General features: G+C 41.9%; 1 non-coding gene across 1 annotated transcript; it reads left to right on the top strand.

The window, feature by feature from the left end:
* Window positions 1-7,029: 7,029 nt before the first annotated feature.
* On the top strand, window positions 7,030-7,101 carry trnat-cgu. The gene has a single exon. It is a non-coding gene; the product is annotated as a tRNA-Thr (tRNA).
* Window positions 7,102-14,645: the final 7,544 nt, after the last annotated feature.

Here is a 14,645-nt window from a genome sequence, read left to right as displayed (position 1 = left end):
AGACTTATTACACTGTATTACAGCACAAACTGCGCTACCATAATATATACCATAAAACTTATATGTGTGACAAAATAAGGTTTATGCGTGGTTTTTGAAAAAGCAAAAAAAATAGAAAATCACTGAAATAAGGCCACAAGTAAATATGTTTTCACAAGACTTTTTGAGAACAGATCTTCCAATGTAGGGTTTTTTTTAATCATGTGAAAATCATTCTGCCTGCTCATTCACATTAAACAATACATTGGTTTAAAATTTAAAAGACACTTTCTACTTTGAAAGGCCATATGCGAAGAGGCCGAGCAGCTCATGCTGTGACTGACAGCTTTGTATACAATGGTTCGCATAATGAGCTGTGGATCACTGAGCCAGGATCTGAGTGAGAAGTACAGTACTACAAGAAAGAACGTGTTTCCTTTGTGGTTTATTTAAAATACACATTAGCAAGGACAGCATTAAAAAGGGAATTGTGTAACAATAAAACAATACAGTACAGCATCATATGATAGTCCATGGCATGTGGGAAAGTTGTTCTTTCCTGTGTATACAGAAAAGTCCATGGTGTATCCATTTGAGGAATCGGCAAGAACAAACAACTTGAACCCCCACTTAGTTGGCTTGGCTTTCATGTACTGTGTCATCCCAGTGTTAGCTTTGCATGCTACTTTCCTCTTATCCACGGCTAAATATCTTCTAGGATGATAGATTGCTTTGCATGTCTTACGGATTGTGTCCATAAGCGGTTTCACTCTGAACAGACGGTCATGTTCAGATGTGCCCCTCTTTCTGTCGTTTTTCTTTGTCTGCATTTGGGTGACTCGTGTACATTCCACGAAATTGTCCTGTATCTGTCTCTTGACATAATTGTTGCTGGAAAGGGAACTGTGAAGATACTGCTCTGTCGCCAGTAGTCTCTGATGAAGGGCAACTTTACCATTGCCATGTAAAATAGGAGCCCAATGTAGGGGGCATCTCACTCACGGTTACATCTCTCCATTTGTATTTGCGTCCCTTGGCTATTGACTTGGCAGCTTGAGCATTTGTGTTGTGGCGCAGAGTTGACACAACACTCTCGGAGAAAAAGATTATTGTTTATGAAACACACACACACACACACACACATGAACATCACTTTATACAATGCAATAATGATTCGAACTAAATATAATTTAAGAACATATAAAATATGTACTTACTCAGGATGATTCTCGGGCGAACTCAAAATGGAGCGACGCCTGCGTGGCCTGGTGTGGGTTTCCAGTGAAGGCAAGGGTGATGTAGCCACATTCCTAAAAATAATCAAACAATATATTTTAGAATGATGAATACACAAACAATACATTTACCGGCCACTTTATTAGGTACACCTGTCCAACTGCTTGTTGATGCAAATTTCTAATCAACCAATCACATGGCAGCAACTCAATGCATTTAGGCATGTAGACATGGTCAAGACGATCTGCTGCAGTTCAAACCGAGCGTCAGAATGGGGAAGAAAGGTGATTTAAATGACTTTGAACTTGGCATAATTGTTGGTGCCAGACGGGCTGGTCTGAGTATTTCAGAAGCTGCTGATCTACTGGGATTTTCACGCACAACCATCTCTAGGGTTTACAGAGAATGGTCCAAAAAAGAGAAAATATCCAGTGAGCGGCAGTTCTGTGGGTGCAAATGCCTTGTTGATGCCAGAGGTCAGAGGAGAATGGCCAGACTGGTTCGAGCTGATAGAAAGGCAACAGTAACTCAAATAACCACTCATTATCACCGAGGTATGCAGAAGAGTATCTCTATGCACAACATGTCGAACTTTGAGGCGGATGGGCTACAACAGCAGAAGACCACACCGGGTGCCACTCCTGACAGCTAAGAACATTAAACTGAGGCTACAATTCGCACAGGCTCACCAAAATTGGACAATAGACAATTGGAAAAACGTTGCCTGGTCTGATGAGTCTTAATTTCTGCTACGACATTCGGATGGTAGGGTCAGAATTTGGCGTCAACAACATGAAAGCATGGATCCATCCTGCCTTGTATCAACGGTTCAGGCTGGTGGTGGTGGTGTGGGGGGATATTTTCTTGGCACACTTTGGGCCCATTAGTACCAATTGAGCATCGTGTCAATGCCACAGCCTACCTGAGTATTGTTGCTGACCATTTCTTTATGACCACAGTGTACCCATCTTTTGATGGCTACTTCCAGCAGGATAACGCGCCATGTCATAAAAGGCGAATCATCTCAGACTGGTTTATTGAACATGACAATGAGTTCACTGTACTCAAATGGCCTCCACAGTCACCAGATCTCAATCCAATAGAGCACCTTTGGGATGTGGAGGAACGGGAGATTCGCATCATGGATGTGCAGCCGACAAATCTGCAGCAGCGTGATGTTATTCAATTCAATTCAATTCATTTTTATTTGTATAGCGCTTTTAACAATGAACATTGTCTCAAAGCAGCTTTACACAGATAATGCGGTGATTAAATGTTTACATTTAATCACCGCATTATCTGTGTAAAGCTGCTTTGAGACAATGTTCATTGTTAAAAGCGCTATACAAATATGTTCTTTGTCCCTGATGAGCAACTGTGGCAAGGAAAAACTCCCCGAGATGGCATAAGGAAGAAACCTTGAGAGGAACCAGACTCAAAGGGGAACCCATCCTCATCTGGGTTGCACCAAATGTCCATTTGAAGCATATATGCAAAGTTGCGGGGTACAGTGATGATGATCAGAAGCAAACTGCACTCCCGAGTCAGTGCAGCAGACCGCCGACACCGACTACAGTCCAATCCGTCCTCAAAAGCACCCATTCTACTCCGGAATTATATGGAACCACCCAAGGTGTTGATGAGAGACCGTCGCGAGCTGCACAGAAGTGTGAAGATCCATGGAGGGGAGAGGGGCAGGAACAGTGGTCACTGGAGCCTCAGGAGCATGTTTAACTCGACCGAAAGAGAAAGAGAGAGAGAGAGAGAGAGAGAGAGAGAGAGAGAGAGAAGGATATGGATTATTAAGTGTAACTATTGGTATATGAAAGTTAATGTCACTGTGCAGTTTGGACTCCGGCAAGACTCGCTATGGCAGCATAACTAAAAGGGAGAACCAGAAGGTAACACAGACATGGGATAAGAGATGACCCACCACACCACCGTCAACAAACCTGAGTGAACGTGTGAATGTGAGGGGACGACAGCATACAAATATACCAGTTCACCAAACACTCTATATCCATGCTCCCTCCAGATATGTGCCTTTACCTAAGAAAAATCTACTGATAAAAGGCTTGACTAAATAAATAAGTTTTCAACCTCGACTTGAACACTGAGACTGTGTCCGAGTCCCGAACACTGATTGGAAGGCTGTTCCATAACTGTGGGGCTTTATAAGAGAAAGATCTGCCCCCTGCTGTAAGTCTTCATTATTTGAGGAACCAACAGATAGCCAGCACCTTTTGATCTAAGTAGGCGTGGAGGATCATACTGGTACAGAAGTTCACTCAGATACTGCGGTGCGAGACCGTTAAGTGCTCATGTTATCATGTCAATATGGACCAAAATCTCTGAGGAATGTTTCCAGTACCTTGTTGAATCTATGCCATGAAGGATTAAGGCAGTACTGATGGCAAAAGGGGGTCCAACCCGGTACTAGTAAGGTGTACCTAATAAAGTGGCCACTTTATTAGGTACACCTTACTAGTACCGGGTTGGACCCCCTTTTGCCATCAGTACTGCCTTGGTGTATATATTTGTTAGCATGCATTGTATAGCCTATAGGCCTATTTGTTGATGGGCAATAGGACAGATAAATGTTTGTTGATGGGCCATAGACCATAATGCATCTCAGACATTTACATTTTCACCATTTACAGCTGAGCAAATAATGGAAAATGTTACATTCATAAGGCAGTAATTTAGCTAGCATTTACACCTCAGCATTCCTGAACATCTCTGCTAGCTAACAATACATAACAGCCTTTCATGATGATAAGTGAGACTAACCAAAACTGAACTGAGGCTAAAATATAACTTTATATAACGTCAACAATATTTAGGGCATACAATTACAGTTAATGTTACAAATGAGCAGATATTGGCGGATATTTGTTGTAACATTAAAAGGCAATGCTGACAAAAGCTAGGTAGAGATGTCTACAAACAATATTAGTTTAATATGATCAGAATGTAAGACTTAATAACTTACTCATCGTAACAACTTGCTGGAAAGTCCTCGAATGGGTCGATTCGATCTTCAAAATGCAAACGATCCTCGTCAGAATCGCAATCTTCTTTGGATGAAAAGGTAAATTCTTCATCACTCTCCAAAACCTTCTGAAGAGCATCCTCACCGGTGTAGCGTGTCATCTTTTAAACGCAGCTGAATGTGTAATAATCTCAGTGGAATCGCATTGTTTTATGCCACTGGGGGGGCTTCTACTTGGTTTCACATGATTTATATTCATTGGAAACATATGTTTTTTATTTCACCAACTTATTCTAAAACTACATAATTTAAGCTGTCTAAAGATATATTTTTTATTTCCGTGTGTCAAATATTGGCTGAGTTTCAGCGCTTTTTAATGACGTGTTTCTAAACAAAGATCACGCAGACAAAGGCGACAGACGGCGCCTGATTATTTTATTCATTTAAAAAAAATACAACTTTTTGTTTATATAGTGAACATACATAAATGAAAGTAGACCCTTTACAGATTTGAATGATGTGTTACTTTGACATGTTTGATCAAATATGACAGAGCAGTTTAAGCTCTTTTTGCTGGCATCTGAAAAAAAAGCACGTTTGGGTGCCGGCGGCAAATCAGACTCCAGAGGGTAAATTGTAGAATTGTTTCAGAAATAGCTTTAGAGAATAGAATTTGCTCTGTGCACAGCAACCCTGAGATTGGAGTCTGTGAACATTTTCACTTCCTCTGGACCAAAGTTCTGCAACCTTTATGACCCAAAAAATTATTTTAGCCTCTTTCTCATTTAATAAAATTCGCCTGGAGCCAATAAACATGTTTGACCTTTAAATTAATGTAGTACAAATTGTAGTTCCCCTTCTGGAACTTCGAGCTGCGTCGAAGCGTTTTGGGAACGCCCCTGGTCCACGTGTGAAATCTAACCAATAGGCAAGACGTGACGTCATAGACAGGGGACGTCGCGTAAACCAGGAAGATACAAAATAGCTGTGCGGTGGTAGTGACATTAGCTTCTACTCATTCAGGTAAGCGCTTTGTGTGTGTTATCTGTGCAGTCATGAGCTTAAATGCAGGCAGAATTCCATGTGAATGTTCCTGCTTGCCCCGCTTCATTTTGGGGGGGGAGACACGCAGCCGATGTGTTGTTTGCTTAGCTTAGTAGCGTGCTTAGTCGGCTCTCGAGGGTATTGGATGTTAGCATTTTAGCCGTGTGGCTATGCGCTCCCGGCTGCTAGCCGAGCTTTTGTTCCCCGGGGAGAGCGCCCGTTTGTCGGTTTCTTTTCCCGGTGCGTGTAAAATTTCGGAAATTTCGGGGAAGCATGCCTGGAGGCTACGCGGCAATGCGGTCCAATATTGGTCCTCCCGTTCGGCCTAGCACTCTCACCCCGTACCTTTACAAAGTGCGTGAACGCAGCACTGACCCCGCTGCCGCTTCAGGGAATCTGCATTTTGAATTATATTGACGATTGGTTGATATTGGCTCATTCAGAGCACCAGCAGTTTGGCATCGAGATGTCATTCTCGCCTGCATGAAGGAACTGGGGTTCAGACTAAAACGCCGGGTAGGGTGTACTTTCTCCAGCGCAGAGAACCACTTTTTCCGGCGTGGTGTGGGACTCGGCTGGGTTGCGGTCACGGTTGTCTCCCGCCCGGATGGAAGTCATCCTCACCGCAGTCAGGAGGGAAGGGGCAGGTCAGCCACCTTACTGTGAGGCAGTTCCAGAGGCTGCTGGGTCTCATGGCAACAGCGTCCAGTGTAATTCCACTCAGCCTCCTCCGCATAAGGCCGAGTGGTGGCTCCGGGGCAGAAGGGTTCTCCCCAAGAGGGAGTCCATATCGTGCCATCAAAGTCTCACAGCATCTGTCCCGAGGCCCCGTTTTAGGGACTCCTTGTCGTCGTGTAACGCTAACGACGGACTCTTCCCTCACGGGGTGGGGAGCAGTCATGAGTGGCCACTCCGCCCAGGGTCTGTGGAGTGGCCCACATCTCTCGTAGCACCTAAATTGCCTGGAGATGATGGCAGCGTTTTCAGTGCTATGCCTGAAAACGCCTTTCCCCCTGATCCCCGAGGTAGGAGAGACCCTTCTCCACTCCAGAGCTCCTCCAATGAGGAGGTTGTACGCCGCACGATGGCGACTGTTCACGTCACGGTGTGAGCACCATGACTTGGACCCAGTTAACTGCCCAGTCGGTTCAGTTCTGGAGTTTTTACAGGAACAGTTAAACCCCTTCGACCCTGACGGTTTACATGTCCGCCATATATCACCCCACCTGTGTGGCAGTCACTGGGTAGGCACCCTCTGGTGACACGTTTCCTCCATGGTGCTCGGAGGCTGAGGCTCGGGATGTGACCCAGGGTGCCTGTCTGGGTCTTGGCAGTTGTATACACGAAACCTGGGTACATACCTACGGTGCCTACGGCTCCCACACGACGTGTCGTGTTACAGGCATTCTGCCCTCCTCCGTTTATAGCCCCCGACCAGGGGTTACAGCCCGGCTGTTTCCAGTGCTTGCCCTAAACGGTTGCCTCCACAGGTCGGGTCCATGAAGGCGGTCGATGCAGCTGTTCGTCTGCTGTGGCCCTAATAGGAAAGGTTTCCTAGCCAATGGGCAGACGTTAAGCAGGTGAGTAGTCTCCCTGCTCTGCTTGGGGTCAGGTTCGCTCCACCTCGCGCGGCCTCTATGGCCTGGTCTGCTGGAGTATCCATCCGGGACATTGCGACACTGCGGCATGTAAAAGCATGTAAATTTACATCTACATGCTTTCATTATTATTTTTTTGATGATTTGCTTGGTTGCAGACCATTAACTCGGCACATGCAAGGCATGATGGCCTAGTGGGAAGGTGTCGGTCTCGTAAACCGAATATCACGGGTCCAATCCCCGTTCATGCCTTTCTAAAGCCATTTGCAGAATATATCACTTTTGTGTGACGCCTTGTTAATTAACACAAAATAAGGTGTTGCGGTAGACATTGTTCAATCCATTTATAAAGTAGAGACCTGGGATGGTAGCTCAGTGGTAGAGCACATGCTTTGCAGCTATGAGGTACTGGGTTCAAATTTGAGCAGTTTTACACATTAAAACTGGTGCACACCTTTTAGCCTGTGATGACCTGATTGTTTTTATAACATGCAGGTTACCTGCTTAGGCAAGATGCCCAAGTATGATGGTGTTGTCCTCAGCAGTTCCAACACATTTCTGTACGTATAATGTTGTTGTATGTTTGTGAGTCATGTGAGATCCAAAAGTTACAGTTTGCAAAGAACTCACACTTGTATTCTAATTTAGTTATTTGGTGTTTGATAACGATGACAAATAAGTCATTCATAAGAAGACAATTGATGGCACGTGTTCATAGCAACTAGTTTCTAAATAATTATTTGATTGTTAATCATATAATAATATATTGTGTGTCAGGCTTCTTACAAAGGCTGAAGAGATGCCATTGAGAAGAAAGCGGAAGTTCCTCAAATTATTCTGAAAATAGTAGTAAAAAGAACAGCAAATAATATCATCTGTAACCAGGTGCAAACAATTTTCTTTTTAAATAAAATTAAATCATTATTGTTCACAGTTCATGAAAATGAATTTATAACAATAAATCTCAGGTAAACAATTATCTGACAAATATATCCAAAGTCACAAAATGCTATTTTGAGTTAATGATGACATGCAAATTCAAAAAAAAGAGAAACATGGGAATACAAACTGTTACAGGTATTGTCACAGTGCAATGCAAAAAAAAAATTCTCCTGAATTATTTTTTTTAAACAAACCTTGCTCAGCATTTATTTCACATCCTCCAAGACAAGAAGAGGCTTCAGGATTTTTCTCAGTGTTTAATATGTCCATCAGCATCACTATCAGGTATATATGTAACAGTCTCCCCTCCCACCCACAGATTCCTTACTACTAAAAAGTACGGGTCTTTCAGTGAGCTCTCTCGTGATTCAGCCCTGAGTTTTCACTTAGGCAGTCTTCTTAGTGTAACAGACCAATTAGGGCACATGCTAGAAGAAAACTGCTTTGATTATCAGCCACAGGGGATTCATGAGTGCAGAACCTAGTTCTGGTGATGGCTAGGACCTTCTCTGGATTCAGATACTTCGACTCGTGGACCTTGGAAGGCTTCAGGCTTTGTATCAGGAGCTGCTAATTAGGTGCAAAATGAACAGGCAGTCCACACCGCACCCTCTCAGACTGGACACACAGGTACTATTCTGATTCTATTTCCAGTGTGTTTTATATAGAATTTTATGATCTGGATGAAGTTTTTGTCACAACTGTGTTCACATTTCTGGATAAATAATCGGTTTAATTCTGAGTGATTGATCAGTATGTATTATTAAAGTCTGCAATGCAAACACCCATATGCACTCAAACACTGGATGCTGAATTTGTTCTATTTTATGTAGGAAGTCGAATTGTTCGTAAAGAACCTCAAATACGATGTGAATCAAAAGCGACTGCGTGATTTGTTCTTTCCACATGGAAACCTCACCAGCGCAAAGGTCACTCACAATTACTGATATTTTATTCCTCTTTCATTAAAGTGTTTACTTAGAATTAGATCCTCTATTATATAAGGTTACTTGCAGTTGTCTGCTATCAGAAAATTACCTTTAAAATAAAAGTGCTTAATTGTTCATTTAACAGTGAGACCAGAATGTTGATAATAAAAGAACATAGCTGTTTTGTTTATATTATAGGTTACAGACAGTGCTGGTTATTATTCATGATTAGCTACATGACTGAGTGGTGTAATAATATTTTTTTTGCTTTCTGCATCTCTACACTGACTCCTACAGGTGGTACTACACAATAGGAATCCAAGGGCATTGGATTCGTCCGATATTCCTCTCGGGATGAAGCCAATAATGCCATCAGAGCGTTGAATGAAAGCTGGTGAGATCTCTCCAGATTTAGCCCTGAGTTCTCACTCAGACAGGCTTCTAAGGTCAACAGACCAATTGGTGCACAGGTTAAGAGAGAATGTCATCTGCAGAGGTGGCAAAAGTACACACATCCTTCACTTAAGTAGAAGTACAGATACTAATGTTTTAAAATAATCGAGTAGAAGTTGAAGTACTGACTACTTTTTTTACTCAAGTTAAAGACGTTTGGGTTCTGACATGTACTTAGGTAAAAAGAAGCCGTTTTAATGTCACGCTGGTAACTGGACATCACGTCATATTAATATTAGACAATCTTTTAAAATATTTAATCGCATGATTTCCATGAGATAACTCACGATTAATCACAAATTCTAAAAGTAAACTTTGCGAGCGTTCTAGTCATATATTTATTATGTCTGTGAGGCAAATATTCACTGCGATTCAGGTTGTTATATTTGTGCATCTGTGAAGCGGAGAGAGACGGCAGAAACGCACCCTGTCTGTTTTCTTTACTTTACACACAACATTGTTTTGTTATTACGAGTGTGCACGGACGAAAGTAGCCCCTTACAGATTCAAATGACTGATTGCTCTTATCTGTACGATCTAAAAAGACAAAGTTCGTTTTGCCGTTATGAGGAAAAAAATGCCACAAAATGCGCCGGCGCATTTGTCGACCCCAGAGGGTAAATTGTCCGATGTGTGAATCATGGCGCATTTTGATGCTGATTTGAGACTTGGAGCACCAGTAAAACCATTTTTTTCTGATCACAAATTATTTTTCTGTGGAGTTTATTTATTTATTATTTCTAAGTAAAGAAACGTGTATTGTGCCTCTTTATATTTATTTATTTATTTTTTTTTTTTTTATAAAGAAAATGATCAAACAGAAATGTACACTGCATTAATTGCACATTAATAAAACTAGTGCCGTTCAAATTAATTTGCATTTTGACAGCCCTAATTAATAGATTAATACAAAAAAATTTAATAAAAATGTTGTTACCTAATAAATGTATCCAGGCTTAACATCCACCATATAGAGCATAAGCAGAGAAAAGATGATCAGGGATGTCTCTGTTCTCAGTCATGTTTACATCACTGACTTCCTCTGTCGCGCACACATTACCTCCATACATACAAAGTGTTTGTACTTTGTTACTTCCCACCTCTGGTCATCTGCGTATTTGTGGATGAAGGTTGTTTCTGGTGGGCGGAAACGAGCAAAAGTTTTGTGCACTACAGCGGAGAACACGGCTGGCAGTTCAACAAAGCTTTGAGGAAGACGGGTCCAGGTGAATTGGCGTTTAAAAAGCAGATGAGTCTCTGAGATCTGAGAGACACTGAAAAAAGCAGAACACGGATCAATTACAATAAAAAATGATCTGTAAACTTGTAGCTACTGGACATCAGGTACCAACAAGCTAAAAGAATATCTTATTAATCTCTTAAGTCTTGTGTTAGTCTTCACCATTTTTCTGCCTTCAGTACTGGATTTATCGGTGTGTTATAAGGTGAATGTATCGGTTCCCTGGTGGTCTAGTGGTCTATTTTATTCAATTCAATTGTATTTTATTTGTATAGTACTTTTAACATGGACATTGTCTCAGAGCAAGTTTACACATATAATGTGGTAAGAAAAAAAGAATGAGATTGTTCTTCCTAATGAGCAAACTGGTGGCGACTGCAGCAAAGAAAACTCCCTGAGATGGCAAAATGAAGAAACCTTGAGAGGAACCAAACTCAAGAGGAACCCATCCTCATCTGGGTGGCAGCGAATGCCCAGTAATAACAGTTAAATGATGTGTGCAGTAATTGTGATCAAATGCAAGTCCTGAGTCAGTGTAGCAGACTGTTGATATTAAGTATAGTCAAATCCATCCTAAAAGCTACTCAATATGGGGTGACGAAGAGAAAGATATTAAGAATCCATGTTGTTGTATAATAGTTAGGGACACTGTGCAGTTGGAGACTCTGGCAAGACTAGCTATGGTGGCTTAACTAAAAGGGAAAGCCAGTAGCAAAGAAAAACAATAAAAATAAAAAGCAATTAAAGATTTGACTAAATAAATATGTTTTCAGCCTCGACTTGAACACTGGTCCTTGTAAAAGTACTTCAGTCTTTTGAGCAGAAGAACGTTATTAAGCATCCACCATCTTAATGTTCTTTACATGCTGCTCAACATTTTTAAGCTGATCTCTCTCGTTGCTGAAATATTCAACTGTGTAATATCAATATAGCAATGGAAGCAAATACTATTTTTACATATAATTTCACCCAGAGGCAGCTTATATAAAGAGAAATGTAGTGGGCCTAAAACAGCTCAATGCAGAACAACAAACTTTACCTCAGAGAGCGTGGAGAACTCAATATTTACGTCAACAAACTGACAAAGATTAGTCAAATAAGACCTAGTGTCAGGGTGCGAGCGAAACAGAAGGCGGAAGCCGGAGTACAGCTCGCTCGGGTTTTTATGAGTGAAAGTAAATGTGTGAGGGAGAAAAAGACACGTGAGCACACACAGACACACACACACGGCAGTCCTTCGGTTGAGAGAGTCCGAGGTGCGCTTTGGGAAAAGCCCAAAGAGATGCCGGGACGGGATTGTGGAGTGCAAATAGAATGGATAAGAAGTGTCCTGTGTGAACACTGAGACACGAAAACATAGACTGCACGTAAAGTCCAACACATACAATAATGAACGGGGAGTGAATGTGAGATAGGGGTTTATGTGGAGTGATGATGAGCTTCAGGTGTGCATAGTTACGCCTGGAGCTCCAGAGAGAGCGGAGGCATGAGTGACAATGAGCTCCAGGTGTGCGTGGTTATGCCTGGAGCTCCAGGGAGCGCGGAGGCATGAAAGCCACAAAAGGGGGCGTGGCAGGTGGATCTCTGACCTCTCGGAGACTCTGTGGAGCGGACAGGAGCTCTCAGGGATGCTCTCGGGGATGCTCTTGGACAGAGAGGAGCTCTCTTGGATGCTCTGGGACAGAGAGGAGCTCTCAGGGATGCTCTGGGACATAGAGGAGCTTTCTGTGGAGACCTGGAGTGGAGCTGAGCTCTCCTGGAGGTCCTGGAGCGGAGCCGAGCTCTCATGGAGGTCCTGGGGCAGAGCTGAGCTCTCATGGAGGTCCTGTGGTGAAGCCGGGCTCTCCTGGACACACTGGAGCGGAGTTGAGCACTCTGAGAAGCCCAGGAGCGGAGTGAAGCTCTCGGTGAAACTCTGAAATGGAACAGAGTGCTCGTGGAAACCCTGGGGCGGAGTGAAGCCCTCCTGGAAACTCTGGAGCGGAAAGGAGCTCTTCTGGAAACCCTGGAGTGGAACGGGGATCTCCTGGAACGGAGAGCAGCGCTCTTGGAAGCCCTGGAGCGGAGAGGAGCTCTCCTGGAAACTCCAGAATTGAGTGGGGGTTTTAAAGCAGATCTGCTGGATTCATCCCAAACATCCCTGTGAGAATCCCAATGAAATTGGGACAGCTCCCCTGCTTTCAGGGAGCACCCTGCTTCTTCTCCCGTGCCCCGCCCGTCCGTAGCTCCTCGCCATCATACTGATTTCACACACCTGTCCCTCGTTACACACACACCCATATAAACACTTCACTCGCTCCACTCCAGCGTCCGTTATTGTCTTTGTTGGACTTTGTGTGTTTGCCCTGCGATGATTTTCATTAAACTCTGTTTGCTGGTGATTCGGCTTCTGCCTCCATCACTCCCGCCTAACAACTACTATCTTCATGTTATATATAAAATAGTTTTGACTTGTTTTACTCTTCTGGATTTTTTTGCCAGATGCTTTCTATTTTATTATTGAAAAATGTAATGAAGTCATTACTACCTATTGATTGTTTGCATGTTAGTAAAGTGTTTTTATTACCTGTTAATTTTGCTAAAGTACTAAATAAAAATCTAGGATTATGCTTCTATGAGGGTGGAGAAATATGCTGATTTAGTTGCACTAAGAGCTTTTCTAATAAAAACATCTTCAAGTCAGAGTAACAACAGGAACTCTATTTATTCCCTACTGAGCACTTTGTCCTAAAATGTGAGCATAAGAAGAGCAGATAGCACTGAGATCAACGAGAAAATAATAATCTTCTATGCACTGGGTGACGTTAGTCATAGCAGAAGGGTGATTAGTATTAGATACATTTATCATCGAAAAATCCTGGGGTTCAGCTCCGTAGGGACACCCTATGTGAGAGTCTACAGAGTAGCTTGTTGTAAGTTGTTGCTTAACTTAACACATGAATTTATATTCATTTAGACATATTCTGCTATTTATTGTGTTTAAAATTAACCAAACATTAATAAGCATGCATTATAATGTGAATATACTTTTACTTCCCTTTAAAAATTAGCTGTGTATATGTTTAATGTCTACACATTTTTACTATGCTGCAGAAAACTGAGCAGAGCAAATTTTACTTCATACAGTGGATAAAGTCTCCAAACTCAACAACAGTTGGTGGTTTTGCTGCCACTCTGGAGATAATAAATTGCAGAAAGTTATTCAGACAGAGAAGACGTATAAAAAAAAAATAGTTTATTAAAATATCAGAGCATCTATTCCACGATGCAACTCTTCCATTGCCAGGCAACACTTCCACCTCTTACCAGGGACAAAAAGGTACAAATGGCTAACATCCAAATACAATAAAAATCATACTAGTGCCACCTCGTGGTGAAAATACCCAACTACCTTTTATTTGCAAAAAACACAATTTGTACTACATTCAATTAAAGGTCAAATATTTTTAGCAGCTCCAGGCAAATTTTATTTCGTGAGAAAGAGGCTAAAAATGATCTTTTTTGGGTCATAAAGGTTGCAGAACTCTGGTCCAGATGAAGTGAAAATGTTCACAGTCTCCGACTTCAGGGTTGCTGTGCAGAGCAAATTATATACTATAAAGCTATTTCTGAAACAATTCTACAATTAACACATCGATTTAAACATCTGAAAAGTGAAGACAAAATCTTAAAACAACATGGATGACAGATTCGACACTTCCATAAAATCAAACATCTCGTTTAAACATCAGTGAGAATAAATCCTGCTGAAAACATACAGATTAATCATTTAGACATATTTCAGCTGTTTTTAAAATCCTCTGTCAATGAAAACACTTTTTTGTAGATTATATCGACTACAAAACTCCAACTCTTTCCATTAACATAAGTACAATAATTTAAACATTTTAATAAAATATATTCATACATATAAAAATTAATGAAGAAACAGAAGCTATAAGTCTTTCCACAAAGATATTAACCGCTAGTGTCTTTTGAGAGCGCCTGTTGCCCCCTATTGGTGTGGCGGTGTGACACCGCCATCGTAAACAGCTGGAATTGATCCTGGAAGCCATGCCTTACTTGTGACATCTACATACCTGATTGGTGCGGCAATCTTCTGCAACGGACCAATCAATGGAAACGGCAAATGAAGGCGACTGATGGTAAATGACCATTACGACTATTGCCAAAACAAATAAACACAAATACAAATACACTGCAACCAGAGATATTTCTCCACAACCAGAGAT

Source organism: Silurus meridionalis, chromosome 24, assembly GCF_014805685.1.
Source record: "Silurus meridionalis isolate SWU-2019-XX chromosome 24, ASM1480568v1, whole genome shotgun sequence".
NCBI classification, from domain to species: Eukaryota; Metazoa; Chordata; class Actinopteri; order Siluriformes; family Siluridae; genus Silurus; species Silurus meridionalis.
This window is presented reverse-complemented; position numbering and strand designations above follow the sequence as displayed.